A 12216-nucleotide genomic window follows, 5' to 3' on the forward strand; every position below is an offset into this window, starting at 1 on the left:
GCTCTTTAATTCTTCATTGGATATAAGAGTCTTACAGACCTTTCTGCCCAAGCTGGCTTTGTACCATGGTTCTCAGAACTCAGCCTCCTAAGTAGCTAGGATTATAGATGTGAACCATTGGCATCAGGCATAGATTCTTTTTTTTTTAATTGTGAAAATACTGTACAGAGGGGTTACAATTACATGGGCAAGATATTGAGTACATTTCTTATCAAGCATTGTAGCCTCCTCCTTTGTTTCCCCTTCCCATCCCTTCCCATCCTCCCCCCCCTTCCCCCACCTAATCATCCTCCCTCCCCCCACTCAATCTTTCTTCCCCCTCTCCCCCCAAAGTTGTAAAGTTCGTTTTCGACATAATGGCTTGTATATCTCATTGTTGAGTCTTCTAGATAAATCTGCTTAAGTGAGCTTAGTTTCCCCAGTGTGAATGGTTTTAATAATGTTTGATCCTAGGCCAGTTGAGACATGTATGTCCTTTTCACAGTGCCTGGCTGGTGTTTCAGTATAGCACTAACTACTCTGCCTGCAATTATAGTTCTTGAAAAGGACAACTAAGCCAGGTGTTGGTGGTTCACACTTGTAATCCTAGCTAGTCAGGAGGCTGAGATCTGAGGATTTCGGTTCAAAGGTAGCCTAGGCAAGAAACACTGTGAGGCTCCAATCTTCAATTAACTACCAAAAATCTGGAAGTGGAGCTGTGGCTCAAGTGGTAGGATTTCAGCCTTGAACAAAACAGCTCAGGAACAGTGCCCAGACCCTGAGTTCAAGAAAACAGAAAGAGTTGGGGGGGGGGATGGAGGGAGGGAGGGGACAAAGATCTGGGCATCAGTGACTCATACCTGTAACCCTAGCCAGAAAACCAGAATTGGAACTGTGTCTCAGTGATAGAAAGCTACTCTTGAGAGAAAAAGTTCAGCACCTAGGGCCTGAGTTTAAGCCCAAAGACTGACAATAAAAGAGAGGAAGGAAGGGGGAAAGGGAAGAAGAGACGGAGGGAGGGATAGGAAGGAAAAAACTATTTCCAAGAGCTGAGTGAAATAGAAGCTGCTAGGTATCTGAGAACCTACAGAGAGCCAGGAGCCAAACTTGAGTTCTTTAACCATTTGTCTGGCTGGTGCTGAATGCCAGATTCTCCTTATAGAGCCCCTGCTGTACTTTAGTTCAGGCCTACTGAATCCTCCTTGGGCTGGGCCCTGGGAAGGAAGTGCTAGCCTTTGCTTCTATTGTGAAGACTAAGAAACTAAGGACATCAAGGACCTCTCCTGACCAGAAGAGGCAGAGATGGGTGTCCACTCCCTGGAGTCCGACCCTTTCTGTGACATTCCGAAAATCTTCCAATCTGATCTTTCTCCTATCCCATGTTCTTGTGGTAGCCAGGAAAAATGTAAAAACAAACAAACAAAAATACCTACAACATCAGCACCCCAGGAAAAGGAAAGGCTGGTCTCTCCAGCCTAGTTGGCAGCCCTGGGCCAGCCAGAAAAGACTGTCAGCACCACGATTAATAGACTAAACAGCTTGTGGAGCAGCCTCCTCCTTCTTTCTCTTTCTCCCTCTCCTTCTCTCTCTCTCTTTCTCCTTATTGTCTAGGGGAACCTTCAAAGACCATAGTCTAGATTGAGCTGCTATCTCCCCATTGTCCCCAGCAGCATTTAGCCACTTTACCTCAAACATACAGCCAGAGCACTAGTGGTTAAAGTCAGTTCTGGCAGCAAGTCAGTCAGCCTATAAGGATGGGACATTTATCATGGCCAGGGGCCTCTGGTGACCTCAAAAGGGGCCAGTGAGGTGGGACAGGGAAGAGGCGGCAGTGGGACTTCTCTCATCTACCTTGCACCTTAGAAGGCTTCTCAGCTCAAGGCCAGCCCAAGTAATGACAAATAATAAATACTGATAACTAATAACTGCCGTATTTGAGAGAGGGATATTTCATTTGTTTTATCTTTATCCTATCTAATATCCATAGCCACCCCCACAAAGTATTTATTATTATTATTCTGCTTTTTTAAAATCCTCATTTCACTTATCAAGAAATAGGAGTCAGGAAGTGGCGCTGTAGCTCAAGTGGTAGAGTGCTAGCCTTGAGCTGAAGAGCTGAGGGACAGCGCCCAGGCCCAGAGTTCAAGCCCCACCACCGACAAAAAAAAAAGAAATAGGAGTCAGAGAGATTAAGCCACTTGATTAGAGCCACACAGCTAAAAATGAAATTAATATGACCAATAAGAATACTATCTGAGCCAGGTGCTGGTAGTTGATGCTTGTAATCTTAGCAACTCTGGAGGCTTATACCTGAGGATCTTGGTTGAAGCCAGTGTGAGACTTATCTCCAACTAACCACTAAAATGCCTCAAATGGATCAGGAGCTCAAGTGGTAGAGTGCTAGTCCTGAATAAAACAGCTGAGGGACAGCACCCAGATCCTGTGTTCAAGCTCTAGTACTGGCACCAAAAAAAAAAAAGAAAAGAAAAAGATTTCTGACCATCCCCCAAGACAAATTCATAGTTTCTTGCCCCTTTGTCAGAACCTCCTTTGCTAGCAGCCAGGGAATAAGCCTGGCATCCTGTGTGACACCCCAGGCCTGACCCAGATCCTTGGTATATATTGACTTCCTACTAGGTGGCTTGAGCTCCTGGAGGGGCTGAGTATAAGGTCCACATGAAGGAAGAACAGCCAGTGTCTTTGATTTCTCTGGAAACAGAACCAAGATGTCATATATGTGTCATATGACAGTGACTCATGCCTATAGTTTGAGCTATTCAGGAGGCTGAGATTTGAGGATCATGGTTCAAAGCCAGAAAGTCTTATCTCCCACACACCAGTCAAAACCTGGAAATGAAGGTGTATTTCAAGAAGTACAGTACTAGTTTGAGGCAGAATAAGCTAAAGGGAAATTTACATATGCATGTGTATCATACATGTGTATATACATGCATGTGCATATATGTAGATTGGGGGATATCAGGCCTGATAGCTCAACAAGAACTCATGTTGCATCATTAATCTGTAGATTGGAAACCCAGGTAGAATTTCTACTTTGCAGCTAAGTGACAGAATTTGGGTAACTTCAACTTCCTTCTGAAGTTTATCGAGTCATTGAGTAAAGGCCATTCCTTTTAGGAAAGGTAATCACTCTTCTTTACCCAAAGTTTAAAATTACTTGGACTTACCCATTTAAACTTTACCCATGTGATTAAAATGGTAATCACATCCAAAAGTATTTTCGTAGCAACATATACTGATGTTTGCCTCAAAAATGAGGTACTACAGTCTAGCAGAACTAATATGTTAAAATTCATCATCACTAACCAGGTGTTGGTGGCACATGCCTGTAATTCTAGCTACTCAGGAAGCTTAGATATGAGGGCTGTGATTATCCCCATTTTACAGATATAGAAATAGAGACAAACAAATTCAAATGACTTGTCTTTGATGTCACAAATTAGTATATGCCAGAGCTGGGTCTTTTATCCTGGTCTTTCCAATTTATCCTTTCCAATTTTATCCTGGCCTTTCCAATTTGCTCACCTCAAATAATACTCCATTTGTGTGTGTAGCCTTTGTCATCCCCTACCCTCACCCTCCTTGCTTTCTTTTTTTTTTTTTTTTTTTTTGCCAGTCTTAGGGCTTGAACTCAGGGCCTGAGCTCTGTTCCTGAGCCTCTCTTTGCTCAAGGCTAGCACTCTCCCACTTGAGCCACAGTGCCACTTCTGTTTATGTGGTTCTGAGGAATCGAACCCAGTCCTTTATGCACACTAGGCAAGAATTCTACCACTAAGTCACATTCCCAGCACCATACCCTCACATTCCTCTATCATGGAATCCACAACACCCACAGTTTTGTGATCTTGGCCCTGGGTGATCATTTTTTCTGTGTTCCAGTGGCCAAGGTAATCATTACCTGTCTCTTGGGTCTGTTAGCAAGTTCACATAGCAAAAGGTGGGTTGGTTCCTGGCCTATATAGTCAGCAACCCATTAAAGTCAGCTGTTATATTGGGTAAAGATGGCAACCTATGGCTGGGTGTCTCATTTAGTGGTAAAGCCTATATTTGTTTAGCATGGTGAGGAGGAAGAGGGAGGGGAGGAGAGAGGAGGAAGAACCAAGAGGAAGAAGAAGAAGAGGTGGAAGGTAGCTAGGCTCAAACCTATAATCCTAGCTACTCAAGTGGCTAAGGTCTGAGGATGTGTTTCAAATCAGCCAGGAAGGGAAGTCTGTGAAACTCTTACTCTAATAAACTATTCAGGAAAAGCTGGAAATGGCACTGTGCCTCAAGTGGTAGAGCACTAACCTTGGTTGAGCCCAAAGAGGCTCAGGGCCAGTGCTCAGGAACTGAGTGCAAATCCCATAACTGGCAAAAATAAATAAATAAATAAAACTGGAGGTAGAAGGAAAAGAGGCAGATTAGGTTGTTAGTCATATGTTTTGATGTTGTTGCCATAACAAAATACTTGACCCAAATAAGGGAGAAAGGATTTATTTTGCTCAGTGTCAAGAGATTTCAGGCAATCAGAACAAAGCAGAACAACTCATGGAAGCCAGGGAGCACTGGGAGGGATAAGAGGGAAAGAGAATGCCTGGATTGCAGGCCCCTTTGAATTCCATATGGAACACCAGCCTAAAGGATGGTGCCACCCGCAAGCAGGAGCGATTTCTGCTTCAGTTAATCTGCTAGGGAAGGTCCCCCTCCCCAGATTGGTGCTTGACTAATCAGCTGGGTGCATCTAAATCCAATTAAATTGATTCCAATTAAGTTCAACCTCAAGGTTAACCACCGCAGAGGTCAACTTCATTTGTTTGTATATTTACCTTCCTTGTTCTTTCAAAACTCACCTATCATATGTCATTCTGGAGGGTTTTTTTCACTATTAGACTACTTTGTGTGTGTGTGAGTGTATGTATGCATGCATGCATGCATGGACATGTGCTGATTCTGTGGCTTGAACTCAGGCTCTAAGACCTCTCCCTCAGCTTTTGTGTTTAGATAAGGTTGATGCCCTACCATTAGAGCTAGGCTTCCACTTCTGGCTTTTTGGTGGTTCATATGAGATAAGAGTCTCACCAGCCAGGTTATAATGGCTCACACTTGTAGCTACTCATTAGGCTGAGATCTGAGGATTGAGGCTCAAAGTCAACCAGAGCAAGCCTCTTATCTCCAATTATCCACCAGCTGTAATTGAAAGTGGTAGAGCACTAGCCTTGAGGAAAAGTTGTTCAAGGCAACACCCAGACCCTGATTTCAAACCCCATGATTGACAAAAAACTAAAAACTCACTAACTTTCCTACCTGAGCTGGCTTTGAACTCTGATCCATAGATCTTAGTCTCCTGTGTAGCTTGGATTATAGGTGTGAGTGAGTCACTGGCACCCAGCTTTCAGACTCTGAGATAATGGATGTTCCTAAAATTGCCAGAACTTTTTGTCTTTAATGGAGCCTGCAAGATGCAGAATAGGGTCAAAGCTGGGTGTGGAGTGGCTCTGCCCAGTGAAGAGGGTAGAGGGGAAAAAATAAAAGGTCAAAGACAGTTCAAAGAAAGGAACAAAAGAAACTGAATATATTAGTTATATACTTAGGGTTTCATTATGACATTTTCATATATGTTTATAATGTATTCTATTCCTTATTCTCTTCATCATGATGTAAAATAATTTGGACGTTTCATTGTTTTATTTTTTTTATTTTTATTTTTTTGCGTATGTGGTGCTGAGGAATCGAACCCAGGGCCTCATGCATGCAAGGCAAGGACTCTACCACTGAGCCACCTTCCCAGCCCTCATTGTTTTATTCTTATACATGCAAATAATATGTTTATTCTCTTTCTGTCAAAGTATATAGAACCATTTACAAAAACAGTGCAATGAAGTAGGTTAAAATTATTTTAGGAAGGAGAGTGAATGAGGGAGAATGATTGAGTGGGGCTGATGAAGTAATTTATATTATTGTATTGAAATATCACCATGAAGCCAGGCGCCAGTGGCTCATGCCTGTAATCCTAGCTACTCAGGAGGCTAAGACCTGAGGATCATGGTTCAAAGCCAGCATGGGCAGAAAAGCAAGAGCAGGAAAGTCCAAAGAGACTCTTATCTCCAATTAACCACCAGAAAACAGGAAGTGGTGCTGTGGCTCTAGTGGTAGAGTGCTCACCTTGAGCTGAAGAGCTCAGGGACAGCGCCCAGGCCTAGAGTTAAGCCACATGACCGACCAAAAAAAAAAAATGTTACCATGAAACTCCCCTGTATAACTGATAGATGTTAGTAAAAATATTTGTTTTTTAAAAAGAACAGTTGATAGCCATACATAATGATACATAATGGTGAAACTACAAGTAGTAATATCCTAAAATAAATATATATACTCTCATCAATTTTAAGTTGCACTGTACTAGAGTTCCTTGTAAGGTCAATTTGACAATAGAAATGTAAGTATCTATGTAGAAAGGAAGGGGTGTAATTATCTTGTGTGCAGATAAAATTATCTTTTTATTTGTGCAATCCTGGGCCTAAAACTCTGGGATAGTGTGTTATCCCCGAGATTTTTACTCAAGGCTAGAGTTTTCCCACTTGAGCTGTTGTTCCACTTCTGGTTTTTTGATGGTTAATTGGAGATAAATCTCATATACTTCTTTGTCCAGATTGGCTTTCACTGTAGTCCTCAGAAGTCAATCTTCTGAGAAACTCAGATTATAGGCAACAGCCACTGGTGCCCAAAGCTAACATTTTCTTTTATTTAGAAAATCACAAAACTCATTAAAAGTAATTATGGTCAATAACTGAATTCACTGAACTAACAGGGTATAATGTATGTATAAAAATAATGAACTTGCTGGGAAAGTGGCTCAGTGGTAGAGTGCTTGCCTTGCATGCATGAGGCCCTGAGTTTGATTCCTCAGCACCACATAAGCAAAAAGAAAAAGCCGGAAGCATTGCTGTGGCTCAAGTGGTAGAGTGCTAGCCTTGAGCCGAAGAGCTGAGGGACAGTGCCCAGGCCCAGAGTTCAGGCCCCATGACCGGACCTCCCCCCAAAAATAATAATGAACTTTCCTTTGTGAGCAATGAACAATTTTAAAATAATGTAGGGAGTCAGTTCTGTTTATACTAGTATAAAAAATAAAACATTTTAAAATAAATTGATCTAAAATGTAATCTCGAAAAATGAAAAGTGCACTGTATAGCTAGTCTTCAAAGCACCCTGTTTTTACCTGATCCTTGCCTCCTTGCCTCTCAGTAATTTACTTTTATAGAAGGAAATTATTCTTTCCTTTATATTAGTATAGATGCTCTCAATTTGAAGCTTATACTTACAAATATGCCCTATGATCTCCATTTTTATGAGGAATAGATAAGGTCCACAAAAGAGACATGGAGATCCCATACACTGGAGGACTGAATATCAGGCATGAACGTTTCCTATCCAGTCTTTCCAAATCATACTTTATCATCCAAAATCACAAGAAACCTTTAAGAGAGAAGCATGGAAACTCAGATATGAGGGAGGGAGACAGTAGATTTATTGCTGATTGATAAGATCTGGGAAGACTAGTTAGAGGTCCCTTAGATATATAGCCTGGAGTTACTGAGTGGAACTTTTAGGATCAGACAAGAGGTAGGAATTCAAAACAAAGTAGGGCGTGCAAAACAAGACAAAAACAGACTGGATTGAGGCAAGTGATAAAACGTCACCACAACTCAGACCTACCCTAAACTTCATTCCTCTACTCAAACTCATATTCACCCTGATTACAGCAATCCAGCATTTCTTGAAGGGCAATAGAAGTAATATACCATGCTCTGAGAAACTCCTGTAGGAGTTTCACTAGTTAGCTGAAGAAATTAATGAAGAAAAGGCAAGTAGAACACAGCAAATTTGCCAAAGGTCTGAGTTCAAGCAACAGGACCAATAGCAACAAACACATTAAAGGAAAGGCAAAATTCAGAAATAACCAACCAAAAATGCCTTATTGTTTCATTGATGGAATTTGGTAGTTTCTGGGAAATTAATTAATAGATTTTTGAGAAATCTAACGACACAAGCATTGTGTTTTATATCTACCTAACAGTCATACCGTTTCATTCCAGTGTATACATTTGAGCAGTGGAAAATGATCCAAGAATCAATTTAGTGGCTGTGACTATCTTTACAGTGAGAGGGTAGTTATTCCAAAATTTAAGGCAAAACAGAGACATAACTTACATTCAGCAGAACATATGTGTTAAACAAAAATAAAAAATGGAAACAACAGTCTCATAACATCAATTACATTATTAGAACAAAGAACTAAAATGCCAACTCATTTAATGCTCCCCAAACATTTCCTTTCTCTGTTTGGTCTTGGAATTTTTCAGGAAGCAAACTGATTTTTCAAGAAGAAACTCAACTTACAGTTGGGAGAGGAAGGTCCCCATGCATCTAAGCAAGCCTAGGGTCAAGCATTGGTCCAAGCTCTGCAAGGAGCCAACTTCCTCAAGGATGGCTCATCACTTTGTGGGAATTATAATCTCAATTGCACCTAGATACTTTGAATGTATGTGTGTGTGTGGGGGGGGGGTGTTAGATCCTTCTGCATGTGCACCTCCCCACCCATGATTGGTGTTTTCCATTTATAAATTGTGGTTCCTGGCCCTTTGCATTGCTGTTGGAAGTGCTCTGAAGTTCAGTTTTGCATTCAGTAGGTGAAAGCCCCAAGGCAGGCACTCAGCCTCTCTTCAGTGGACTTTGGGAGTTGTAACTGTAAGAGATCTCAAGCTACAGATCCGATGTCAGGCACTAACTGCAAGTTGGGCACAGGACCCGGTGGTTCTACCTTGCAGGTGTTCCTCCAGTCTGGGGTGGATGATTTCTTTGGGAGTCATGAACTTGTGCTGCCATTAGCCTGTGTGCTTCCAGACACCAGAATCTGGCTTCTGAAGCTCCAAGAGCAATTTGGGTGTTTTTCCAGACTAGAAAACCCTGGAACTTTATGTTTATTATTTATTATGACCTAGAGATTTTGTTGTTAATCCATGTGACTTTAATTCACTTTGCCCTGCTGTAACATGAGCATGGTAACAATTGCAGTAAAGTGTGTGCCTTGAATCTTCTTATATTGCAGTTCTATTTTGGGGTTCTGTGTTGTTTATCTGAGAGGCATTTTTACTCTGCTTCTGTTTGTTAGCCTTCTTAGCACTTCTGGCTTGTTTACTCATGTTTGTACGTGATCTTGTTTTTAGGGAAAGGTCTATGTGGGATATTGGAGTAGTGTGTGCTGGTCCTGTAGTTTCAGGAATGAAGCCTAGCAAGGAGGGCACCCTACAAATAGAAATCTCCCTCCTAAAGAACAGAGGCTGAAAAGCACAGGAAGGTGAGGATGTTTTTACCTTTCCTTCCCTTAAGCAATAATTGGTTCTACTTCTTGAAGCAATCACTTGATGCTTTTGAAAGGAGCAATCACTTGCCGCTTTTAAAAGGTTTAGACCAACTTTCAGGAGGGAAGGTGAGCTGAGCTGAGGAATAAGCCAGAGCATAGTTATCAGAGGGTACAGGAGGGTATGGTTTAGGGTAGAAGGAAAACTATCACAACTGAAAGTATCGGTCTAGGTACCAATCCCTAATCCAATTCTCAATGATTTATTCAGCCTCTTTCCACAATTATTTATAGTATGTGATCTGTCATACTTATCTTCAGTGCCCTGTCTGTGGATTTGCTGATGCCAGCTCTAACATGTTGGTACTTCCTGGCAGTTCAGAGAGTTGAAGAGACCGTTGGCCTTCTAAGAAAATTTTAGAAGAAATCTTGAGAAAATATATATTGCTCAAGGTTGTATGCTTTTAGATGTTATATATCCTGAAGATTTAGCTAGTTTTACCCATTTGCCACAATCTTCTTTAAAAAGTATTAATTCACTTAGGAAATTCCTTTTAGAAATTGAAGTTAATAAAGCATAAACATTCCTTAAAATACCTTATAGGAACATGTTGGTCCTATTTTTGTGCACTTCTTATGGCATTTACAACTTTAAAATGTTACTAACATGGATATTCTCTACTGTTTTTTTTTTTTTTTTTGCAGAGGGGGGGTGTCAGTCATGGGGCCTGAACTCTGGGCCTGGGCGCTGTCCCTCAGCTCTTCAGCTCAAGGCTAGCATTCTACCACTTGAGCCACAGCGCCAGTTCCGGCTTTTTTCTTTTTGCTTATGTGGTGCTGAGGAATCAATCCCAGGTCCTCATGCATGCAAGGCAAGCGCTCTACCACTGAGCCATCTTCCCAGCCCCTCTACTTTCTGTTTTTGATAAATTACAATTTCTCCAATAGAATAATGAGCATATTTTACACCACTTAAAATGAGAGAGTGCCTAAAAATATATTCCAAAATAATTGATAAACTATAATTAAATGCCCTCTTTTCGTGTGCTAGTCCCAGTTCTTGAGATCAAGGTCTAAACACTATGAACTTCTTTTGCTCAAGGGTAATGTTTACCACTTAAGCCACATCTCTACTCCCAGCTATAATTGGTAGTAATATGTCTAATAAAATAATCTGAAATAGAAATTTTTTAATGAATATAAATTAAAGGTTTATTACAAAATGCAAAATGTTAATTTCTCATTGTCAGTGATTCAAGAAAACAAAGTCATGACCCCTGGATGCAGCTGGGGCCAGTAGAGACCAGTGTGCAGGCTGGGAGTCAGAAGCCAAGCTTAAGAACGAGCTGACAGACACTGATTCACAACCTCTAGTAGGTGGGTGTTCTCCAGGGCAGCTGCTACTCACTCCTTATCTGCAAGCTGTTTGTTCACTGCATGCTCCGCGGCATGGGTTCCTGGGGTAATGTGCACATCCATCTTGAAACGCTGGGGAAGGGATCGCAGAAGCTTGACTTTGATAGACAAACCAATAATAGTGGCCATGCTGCAGTGCAGAATGGTGGGCGTGAAGGCCACCGCCACTGTGCTCTCAGGGTCACTAACCTGAACCCGAACTTGCTCTACTACGTTCAACTCCTCTAGGGTCAGGGGATGCCCTGGGTCATTGATGGAGCGAATAAGATCGAAGATCTCTGGTGCGTCAATTCTGTCGGGAACCTCCTCGTCCTCCTCCCCTGCAGTCACGGGCGCTCCCCAGAGCGCTCATCGATGAGGGGGTTTGCATTCTCCAGCAGGCCACTGCCTCCGCCACCGCCCACCATCCAGCAACTGCGGCCAACCTGAAATAGAAATTTTTTAATGTTTAAGGAGTGATGTTCTGTCACTTATGTTTATGATGATAGTCCAAATCCCAAAAGAAAAAAAATGCCCACCCTGAAATATATTTCACTCCTGGTGTCAAGCATTGTGAATATAGACACATTGCCAATAATTAAACCTTTTAAAGTTTTTTAAAGTATGAAAGCATTCAGGTGATGTGGACAAAACCAGTAGTAAGATACAAACGTTGCTTTAAAATGATTCATATTGTCTTTCCTAAAACATCCTCACTGAAATCTGTGGAGTAGATTCTCATTCTTTGCAAATGTCACCGTAAAGTTCATTTTTTTTTCACCAATAGAGAATTCAACATAATTATCTCTAATTTTATTACCAAACATTTATATAGGTGATCAAGGACTTTGTAGGTCTATGTGTTTCTGTGTTCTCTCACACAGAGCAATTATGTATGGTCAGTAAGATGGTATTTCAGATTTTACTTCCTTTTTTTTTTTCCTTTTTTATTGTCAAGGTGATTTGCAGAGGGGTTGCAGTTACATAAGTAAGGTAATGAGTACATTTCTTTTCAAACTTGGTCTTCCTTCCCTCAATTTTCTTTTACTTTCCCTCCCCTACAACCCAGTTCATGTTATTTTAGATTAGCAAATTTCCATTCTAAGTAATTGTGTAAAAAAAAAAACCAGAACTGTGGATAATAGCAATTCCTATGTGATAAACCAACAAGTATAAGCAAAAGTTCACAGCTATTTAATTCATTATATTTAACTTTTATGAATCTAAAATTTGGGGTGTCCTCAGCTTAGTCTTTTGTGTTAATGTTGTTTAAGTAACATAGAAAACTTTAATATTCTGTGTCCTTTGCTGAGGGTTGTTGGTTGGATTGTGTCACTCCTATGAGCAGTATTTTATGTTGCATCTTTATTAGGCCCTGTATCTCCAGCAGGATGGCCAAGGTTCTTTTTTTTGGGGGGGGGCGGTTGTGGGGCCTAAACTCTGGGCCTGGGCACTGTTCCTCAGCTCTTCAGCTCCAGGCTGGC

The 12216-nt window shown here is 41.3% G+C and overlaps 1 pseudogene; it reads right to left on the reverse strand.

Moving 5' to 3' along the window:
* Nucleotides 1-10672: 10672 nt before the first annotated feature.
* LOC138827136 (cytosolic iron-sulfur assembly component 2B pseudogene) lies at nucleotides 10673-11160 on the reverse strand (annotated as a pseudogene).
* Nucleotides 11161-12216: the final 1056 nt, after the last annotated feature.

The sequence above is a fragment of the Dipodomys merriami genome, unplaced genomic scaffold (assembly GCF_024711535.1).
Source record: "Dipodomys merriami isolate MVZ:Mamm:240054 unplaced genomic scaffold, mDipMer1.0.p SCAF_151, whole genome shotgun sequence".
Taxonomy (NCBI): domain Eukaryota; kingdom Metazoa; phylum Chordata; class Mammalia; order Rodentia; family Heteromyidae; genus Dipodomys; species Dipodomys merriami.